Here is a 9,757-nt window from a genome sequence, read left to right on the forward strand (position 1 = left end):
CTAATCGGTAAGGCTCTGTGGCCTGACACCCGGACCAGACATATTGAGGTCACTTACATGATTTGAAATGGGCTTTCTTTCATTGTATTGTGATCCAGTAACTATTTGTGTTAAATCATTTAGCAGCCGACCAGCTCTGAAGAAGCAGAAGATCAGAACCCTGGTGTCAGGAATTGGACTCGCTTCATGTGGTACAGACACATGCATGCCTACCCTGAATGGTCCTTGAGCTATCAAAAGCTCTAGTTTGATGGTTCTCATTTGTATAGCTTGTTAAAGACTGAAGTATTAAATGTGTTTGCTTGGATAAATATAACATTTTTATTTGTAAATTGTTAAAAAAATAAACATACGGTGGTCAACAAGACTTACTTCTTTTTTTTTTTATCTCAAGGAAAGTGTTTTATTTCAATTAGTTTCTAACTCCTGTAGTAGCTGATAAAATTGAGAAACCGTAGATGATGAAGACATTCAACAGTTAGTCTGCTCAGTAAAAACCTGATTTATTCCCAGCTGAAGTCAATGGAAGAATGACTGTCAACATCATCAGTGGAAGTTTGTCTGAAGTCCTGAGCCTTGTGTAAAGCTCAAGGTGGGGGGGTCAGGGACAAAACCCAAGCAGAGTTCATATTTCTGTAATCGCTACCAACATGTGGATTTCCGGGGGGGGGGGGGAATTACCATTTGTCTTCTGTTTCCATGACTGTGTGTGAAGAAGCTATGAAACATTTTTCAGAGTCATTATGGTGGTTTTCATATTAGAAATGTAAGAACTATCTATGTGGAATTTGGAAATCTAGTATAAATGGTGAAGTTGCCAAAAATGTAATGAAGAAGGGATGAGGGTTTTGAGGAAAGGCTCTTTTGAGCTGCTTTTATGATGTGAAGCAGTTACTGCATTGAATATAAGAAGTCTTTGTTAGTATCACTGCCCTACTTTCTTCAAATAACCATTTGCTGTCAAAACCAAACAAAGAAAGGTTTGACATGCTTTGATACTTTTAAAATGGGGTGGGGTAGTGAGTAGAGATTGCTTAAATCCTGGTTTATAAAAAAGACTGTTGTAGCTGATTCTCAGTTTTCTTTTGTAAATGCTTTTTTTTTATTATATATCTGAGTCTGTTTGTTTACATTTGACAGCTAAATTTTCCACCCCCATTTCTCTCCAGTTTCTTCAGTGAAATGCCTGGTCCCTTGTAAAACCACAGAGGAAGAGGGGAACTGATTTTCTTGCCTGCCTTGTATTGAGGGATATTAGTGCAGGGAAGGGAGATATTAAAGGGAAGGCTGAATTTTTGCACAGTTCTGCATTTTAGATGCTGCTATTTTGGAATACAGACTTGGTTTCTGGTTAGTTTCCTTTTGCAGATTGGTTTTCATGAAGGTCTCGGTGCATGCAACAGCAAACAGAATCATTTGGACAATCATCTTCCTCAGACAACTGTATTTGGTGTTGTGTTACCTGTGTGGGACATACTCTTGATTAACTTTATTTTGGGGGAAAGGACATCAATATAAATCAAATATCCTTGTTACGGGCTCTCCTACAGTTGCTTCTACAAGTAGTGGTGGTGTTCAGTGCAGAACCTGGCTGGCCACGAATTGAGAGCAGCTGGCACCAAGGGAAAGCAAGAACTTTGCAAGTGAAAAACTGAGAATTGTTACCCCATATTTGTCTTCAGCTTTCCAGAAGCTGAAACTTCCTGTGGTACAAATTAAATGGTACTTCCCTTTGTGCCCTTTCGTCAAATAATTGTTCCTCTGTCCCTGCGTGGAGTAGGGGTCTCTATTCCACACTGGAAGAAAGATAACTGGTCTTTTTTGAGGTAGGAGTGAAAGGTGCTCCTGGGACCACTGGAATGGACAAGAACAAAACGAATGGTGTAGATGATGACATCTAGGCAGATGGGCACACAGAGGCTTTAACAGTGTCTTGCAATTTCATGAAATGGCATATATTTTTATTTATGTATTCTTTTTTTTTTCTTTTTTCCTTTTTTTTTTTTTTTTTTTTTTGCTGTGGTTTCCAGAGGCATGCAGTAAATGATTTATCCACTGTTCTGGTCCCCTGTGCTGGCAGAGCTGTAGCATAGTGCACTGACTGGGAAGCCTTAAGTTCTAGGCTGGCCTTGGACTGTTGACTCCAGATCCTCAGGAGGAGGGGTGAGTTAATGGAGGGGTTTGACTTGTGTGTTTGAATGGTGCAATACAGCATTACCTCTCCTTCCTGACCTAGTTCTCTAAAAGCTGCATAACGCGTAAGAAGTTACCTTTCTTCTGATTTTTATAAAGCTGCTGATAGGAAGGAAGTAAGCCTAGTTCCAATGTTTCTTCCTTTACACTACTTCAAAGCAGGTACAAATAACAAGTAAATTCAAAGAACAATGGATTAACTAACTCTAAGCCTTCATATGAAGCTGCAACCTTTAGTTTGCCGTGATGGAGGCTGGCAGAAAGGCCTTTGTCCTGGATGAAGTTTGTTGCAAAACCAAGCTTTATTAAGAGGCAGCGGAAGAAGAGCCATGGAAAAGCTGTTGGCATTCTGTCAGTCTGTTGTAAGTCCAAGTGTTTTTTTAATACTTCTTCCAGTTTCTTTTTACATCTGTGGCTGCCTTTGGAAAGGAGACGCAGCCTTCAAATGTTTACAATTGGCAGAAAACTTTAAAAGTGAAAGTAACATTTTAGAGAAAATAGAGTAAATTTTTTTCCTGAGGTAGTCTGTTGGGCAGGTAAATCTTGCTTCTAGCTTGCTGGAATCTTGTCTTTGATTAAGTTTTAACTAAGCAGCAGATAGGCTCTTGGGGGGATTGTTTCTTTCTTTGTTTTAGACTTAAACGGCATGTAAGCAGGGAAGAAATTTATCAACCAGCATTCTGTTATTAATATTTTCCAGATGCATATGTGTTTTAGTGGTAAAAAGGACAAGTAGTAGATTAAGATATAAGGTCTCTGCCATTCTTATTTCTTGCCAAAGGTGGAAATAAATGCCTGATTCTTAGCTAAGGAAAGCTACACAAAGATCTTGAATTTTACTCATGGAAACACATAGTGGGAAAGTGGGCAAAGACAGATTATTTTTTTAGCCTGGTAACTCCAAGCGGTTTTCAGAAATAGCAAGTGCAAGTAAGTGATCACAGCAGAAGTCTTTTTTAAAAAAATTAACAACCATCCACCAAACTAGTGCACCCAAAGCATGATAAAACCCTATTTCTTTAGTGCAAAGGCAATATTTACTGCAAGAGAAAAGGTATGAGACCGGTTTTTATGTGGCATTTCATGCAATACTGTTGGTTTTTTACTCTCTCAGAGCAGTACAGAAAGGTAAAGGGAGCAAAATCATTCCGAGAGAGAATTCAGTCCTCTTCTGCCTGCTGCAGAGAGTAAGTGCAAACAGCCTACGTGCCACCACTGTGGGAGTATAGAGCAGCCATAAAACTGATTGTACTCTGCCTCTATCTAGCATGAAGAAGGAGAGAGAGGTGCAGGTTATGGTTGCTAAACCATCCTTTCTGTTAGCTATTTTCAGCCAATATGGATGTATTATTGAGCAACTTGAGCAAAATAACACAGCTGCAGACTGTTATATTCTGCCTTAGAGCAGAAAACTGAGGCTCCATATTTAGTATTAGTTTCTGGGTTTTATTTTGCAATCCCACCACCACTTCTTCTCGGTCTGTCTTATTGCTTGGAGTGAGAAGGCTGATTACCATATGTTAGCAGTTCTAGGCTCTGGTAAAATGAGTCAAGCTGCTGTAATAATTCCCATGAAGCTGTACAGCAACTGGGGATGCAGAGAGCAGAGCCATTAGAACTGCTCAGGCGGGTGGCGGAACACAGTTGAATCCCTGCAGAAAATAAAACTTGTATCAGAGCTGCTTCACGGGAAACAGTGTTCCATTTGCCAGTAGGCTGACTGCAGAATCTTCAGTTTACAGACAGGAAAGCACACATACAAGGTAATGTTTTCAATTCTTAATCATATATAATTTTTCTTCAAGAAACTGCTTTTGTGGGGGAGCTTTACTCAGAACCTAAGCAACAGTGAAATTAGTACTAATCTCTTTGGATACCACCCTAATTTGTTTACAAACTTTAGATGAAATGTAGAAACAAAATAACACTTTAGGAGGGATGATAGCTGCCAAGAACATGAAAAGCCCTGTAACAGCTATCTGGTAAACAAATGGTAGGGAAGATACTTGCATCAGTACTCACATTAGGCTGTTTTCATCTGTCAGATATGAAATAACAGAAATTAAAGGTAAATTAGATGAGAGAAGGACTCATGTAGCTATGCACCTGAAAGATTGGTATTTAAAAGTGCTTGATTAGTGGGGGAAAAAACCAAAGTCCATTAGCAAAGGAGTATCAGCCACTGCTTTTTCTTATAATAACTGAAGGCTTAATGCAGTTAAACCCATTTAATATGGTGCTTTCCAGGTACTGTTTAAACTTTATGTCCTCTCCTAGTTAGTTCCACAGATGATATTGCTTTACTAAGTGTATGAGAGAGGTTCAAAACCAGTATATCTTGATTGTGTCTCTAGCCATACCATCCAAAATAGGATTACAAAAGTAATTCACCCTTGTGTTTCATGCATTCAGTGCAATGAATTCATGCAAAGGATTCAGTTTGGGGTAGGCGTGGGGGGTGGGAAATTCCATATCTGTGTTTGTTACAGTACTTTATAATTCACATTTGATCTATCTGGCATTTGATATAAGATACAGGCGTGGACAGCCTGCTTCAAGCTGGCTAGAATGTCTACAGAAGAGAGATCATCCAAGATACTAAATGACCTGTAATTATTCCTCTGAGAGTTGAATTTGTGTTTCAGAACCCAAGAAAGGCTTACAGGTTGAAAGTTTATTTCAGTTTTGGAAGATGAAACCCTCTGCTTTATAGGGTTAGCATCCTAGACCAAAGTATCAAATACATAGCTTTTAGTTATCCCAGTTCTTACAAATCTATTCTCCTGGTGCACTGCCTACATTCACAGTAAATTCAACTGCAGCTGTTTTCATTCTGTATTAAGCTTGCCAGGTTTTTTCTAGACTACATCAAAAGCTTTTGGTATTGAAAGCTGTTGATGCAGAGGGGAAAACAATTAAAAAGGTCTCAGATTTGGGAATGTAACAGTCAAACCCACCAGATGCTTGGCAAGCAGGATTTTAGTATGAACACCGAGTTTGCTGTAACAAGCCCATTCTCTTTGCTGGCTTTTGGTTGATTTCCACAGGAGCAAAGAAAATGTTATCTGGAACTGCTGGACTTCTGGAATCCTGTTCTGAGAAGGTGGGTGCAGATTTGCATGACTGTAATGGTATCCATTTTTCTTCTCTTTGGTATCAGGGTACATTCTTTTCATTGTTATTAATATGATGAATCAGTGAGGCTTTTTCTATATTCTTAATGGTTAAACATGCTGTTCATGGGTATGTCTGTAATGTAAGCTCTTTTGTTAGCATCGAAGGCGACTGTTTATGTGTGGATGCTTCCTTTCTCCTGATTAAGCAGTGTTATTTTAAAAACAAACATTAAACTTCTATGAAATAACACTGGATCCTGAGTCCTGTTTGTTTTAAAATTGTTCTGTAAAGAGGATTAAAAAAGTGCAGGCTACTTCAAAGTATTAATAGTGACAAGAGAGGGTGCTAGATTCTGAAGCTTCTTGATTCATAAGGCCTTTATGGCCCTACAGTAATGTAGTTTCTGTATCTCTTGGAAGAGCTGCTTAAAGCAGGGAAGAAGGCTTTTTAAAACTGCTGTGTCTATACTTAATCTGGAATCTTCCAGCTATTTTTAAACTCAGCTACCATGTTAAATTATTCATGCAAACTTTTTTGTCGTCTGTTCACAGAAGTCCCTTATTAACTCTTTCCACAATTATTTCACCTGAGGGAAATGGTGCTGTGTTTCACCAACAAAAATGTCCTGACAGCAGCTACCAAGCATGTAAAAGAATAAAGACAAACAACAGACAGCCTGGGTTTTTTTGTACAGATTTATCATAACTGTTAATTATTCTAGAAAATAATGTGTAAGAGTTTGCTGTAAAATATGTAGATAGGCTCATCCTGCTTTATATGTGATGAGAAGACGCAAACTAGTTTGTTGCTGCTGCTCAGGGAAGGACAGCACTTTAGAAATATTTATTTTTCCCACACAAGCTCCACACAATGCTAATGTGTTTCCTAGCAGCAGTGCCTGGTAAGTCTTACCCATCTGTATAATCTTTAGTATTGAATTGTCAGCTCTCAGCTTGCTGTTGTGTTACAGATCAAGTTTCCCTTTCTCCTTCCTTAATTTGCTACTGCAGAGGCTGACTGGTAAACTAATTACCATAGCACTAACATCCTTTGTCTGTTAGAGATGTAATCCAGGGTTGGATTCGAACACCCTGCCTAGAAGAGACTGGCTGTACTTTCATCCCTTTCTTCAGTAACCAAAGCGGCAGAGTAGCAGAGTTCCAGCTCCTCTAGAAAATAAAATAAGTATGTATTTCTGCTGATAAGGTATTCAGGAACGTGGTACGGTATAGCTAGTGAAAAAATCAACTGCCACACTGCATTTTAACCTTGCTCTTTGACAAAAATTATCTCCTGCCTGCAGTAAGGGAGATGTGTTGGTTGGAGTTGCTAAACCTGGTAGCCTGACAGACGTGAAGCTGCCTGCAGCTCCATCTCCCCAGGTCCAGCCAGTAGCAACGCTGAGTGTGTGCTCCCAGTAGGCACACACACATACAAACATGTGTATGTGTGTACATGTGGCCAGCCATATAGATAAACAGATGTAAAACCAAAAAAATGCACTTCTGCAAATAGAACCAGGACCAACAGCATCATCCTGTTCCCCTCTCTGAAACGAAGGTCCTTAGTGGAACACACAGACATACATAAAACGTGGGTCCCTCCAGTAACAGGCCTTAGATGCTGATTTGTCTAGTAGCTGGCCCTGGATCTTTGTTCTCACCAGCTGTATGACACCTGGTCATACAATCCTCTGAGGCCCACTGCCCCATTCAGGTTGCTGGTGCTCAGACCTCCTTGCACCCACAAACACAGGCACACGTGGACTATGGATCCCTTCAGTAACTGCCCTTGGGCACTCCACCCTGTAGCTGGCCCTGGTGCCCTCTCATCTCAAGGTGATGACCCCTCAGAACCTGACAGGACAGCATTAAGTACTGAAGAAAAGTCCAGGGAGCTGAAAGTAGTTGGAGGCTAGAAGAGTATTAGGGGAAGTGTCATATGTGCTTAGAATAAAATCATTAAGGTTGGAAAAGATCTCTAGGATCAAGTCCAACCATCAACCCAACACTACCACACCTTCTAAACCATGCCCTGAAGTGCCACGCCTACATGTTTTCTGAACACCTCCAGGGATGGTGACTGCACCACCTCTCTGGGCAGCCTGTTCCAATATCTGACAACTCTTTCTGTAAAGAAATTTTTTCTAATATCCAATCTAAACCTGACACAGCTTGAGGCCATTTCCTCTCATCCTATCGCTAGTGACTTGGGAGAAGAGACCAATGCTCACCCCATTACAATCTCTTTTCAGGTAGTTGTAGAGAGCATGCTTGTCATGCTCTTGATCTTCCCATGGTATCTGGTTTTAGTTAATACTACCAACAGGCTATTTGGCTAACCAGAGCATGGTCTGAGCCAGAACAGACGTTCCTAGATACATGGTAAATTCAGCTGTTATGTCTGGCATCCAGTGGGCTTTTATCTGCAACACAGTGGCTGGATTCTGTTGCATCCAGGCACTCTGGAAAAGCTGCAGCATCCTCAAAGAAATTAGTAAAAAAATTGATTTTGATACAAAAGTGATTAGTAGCACTTTAACGTGCACACTTTGCACCTTGTAACGCTCTAGTGTGTTACATGCTGTTTCACATGCACAGATTTCAGGATGCCTCTATCGTGGGGATTTTTTGACAACCACAGAGCAAAGAGGCAAGACCTGACCTGGGGTGGTATGTAAACACTGTGACGTTTACATACATACACTGTGAAATAATTTGGCTGTAATGAAATAATGTCCACCTTGAAGTTGTGATTTTTGGCCAGGTTTCCTGCGAAAGTGAGGTTTAAGCCATCAGGGTGTGTATCTTCAAACTCAGTGACCCATTCCAGGTGAGTTCAACAAGCCTCCTCCACACTGGTGGCAGGTCCTTTTGGTGCAAAGCTGAAGGAGGGGCTGCAACGTCAGCTCACCCTTTGTTAGATGTAAGAAAATCTGCTCAGGTGGAAGTCCTTTATCTTCAGTCAGAGCTCACATCATCCTGGACACCAAATCCAATCAATCACGAACGGCAAATACAGAGGAAACCAACTGTCTTTGTTAAATGACAACTAGCATCAAAGCAGTGGAGCACCTTGCACCTCTCGGAATAAATATTTCTGGCCACTGCACAGCCTCAGGCCATGCAAAGGCTGCCGACATCTTTAACCTATATGACACAGCCTGAGGGCACCTGACCGAGATTGTCAATACACATCCACATTCCTCCAGATCTGAGGGAGTCAGAAGGGGTTTACAGGGGTCCAATGGACAGGACAGCAGCAGCCTGGGCTGGTTTGGTTCTTCCTGTAGGGAAAATTGGTATTACATGGCTTTTGCAGTGCTGGCACAGCACAGGGAGTCATGTATGGCTCCAGCCAGGATGCTGCAGTGAAGCTGCCTGAGGACCCTGTGGACTCCTAGAGCTACAACTCCCTGGAGTGAGGGTGGGGAGGGACGGAGCTGCAACAAACCCAACCAGGCAGAGAACAAACACAAGGAGAGCTGAGCTCAGTTCTGCAGCTTGACAAGTCTTCTGCAGAGCCTTTGGTAGCCCATGGAAATCAGCCACCCCAGTTACAGCCCTGGTGTGAGCTGACAGCCTGAGTGGCAGCTGCTGCTCCCAGAATTAACTGTTCTGCAAAGCTGTGGAGCTCGTAGCATGATAGCAAACAAGATTAGCTTGTTTGAGAAACAGTTGTATGCAAAACAAAAACTATGGTGTCCAAGTGGATTTCTTCTACAGGGGCCAGGATGTTGCACAGTTGCCATTAAACCTCCCATGCCTCCAAAATTTGGGTGGTGAAAACCTCTATGTAGCTAGGAAAAAAAAAATCACAGCTGACAAGACACAGAATGGCAAAGCAATGCTGTCTTCCCTGTCCTCGGGGGAAATTTTAGCTGCCTGCTCTGGGTTAGCAGCACACCTCCAACTGTTCTCCCCAGCCACAAGATCCATATGGTTTTCAAGAAACTGCTGGTTCCCAAAGCACAAAAAGGAAAATCAGGCAGTTGTGAAACTGGGTGATACAGACCGGATAAGATGCCTTCTGTCTCGTCCGTACCCCACAGTATTGCCACAACTGAATCAAAGAGAGAAATAAACAAAAGGCAGGTGAAAAAAAAAAGTAAAAAAAAAACCCTTCAGAAATAAGGGCTAAGCATTATGCCCAGAAGCAGCAGCAGCTGAGGAACAGGGTCAGACATGGAATTACTGCCCTGCTTTGTACACCTCCAGTTGCACCAGCAAGCTGAATGTAAACGTTACATCAAAAACGTGTCACAAGCCTTCAGCTGCATTGTTGAATTTGCGAGGAAAAAAATCCAATCCCCCAAAACTCCAGCTTAGAACACCCACCCAGGCAATGCTCCCAGACAGAATATCTGAGATGCTGTGAGTAAATCCAAAGTGAATGGACTGAAGTCAAGGCAGGAAATTCTTGCAGCCAAGTTTAGCCCAGCAGCAAG

Source organism: Phalacrocorax aristotelis, chromosome 3 (genome assembly GCF_949628215.1).
Source record: "Phalacrocorax aristotelis chromosome 3, bGulAri2.1, whole genome shotgun sequence".
NCBI classification, from domain to species: domain Eukaryota; kingdom Metazoa; phylum Chordata; class Aves; order Suliformes; family Phalacrocoracidae; genus Phalacrocorax; species Phalacrocorax aristotelis.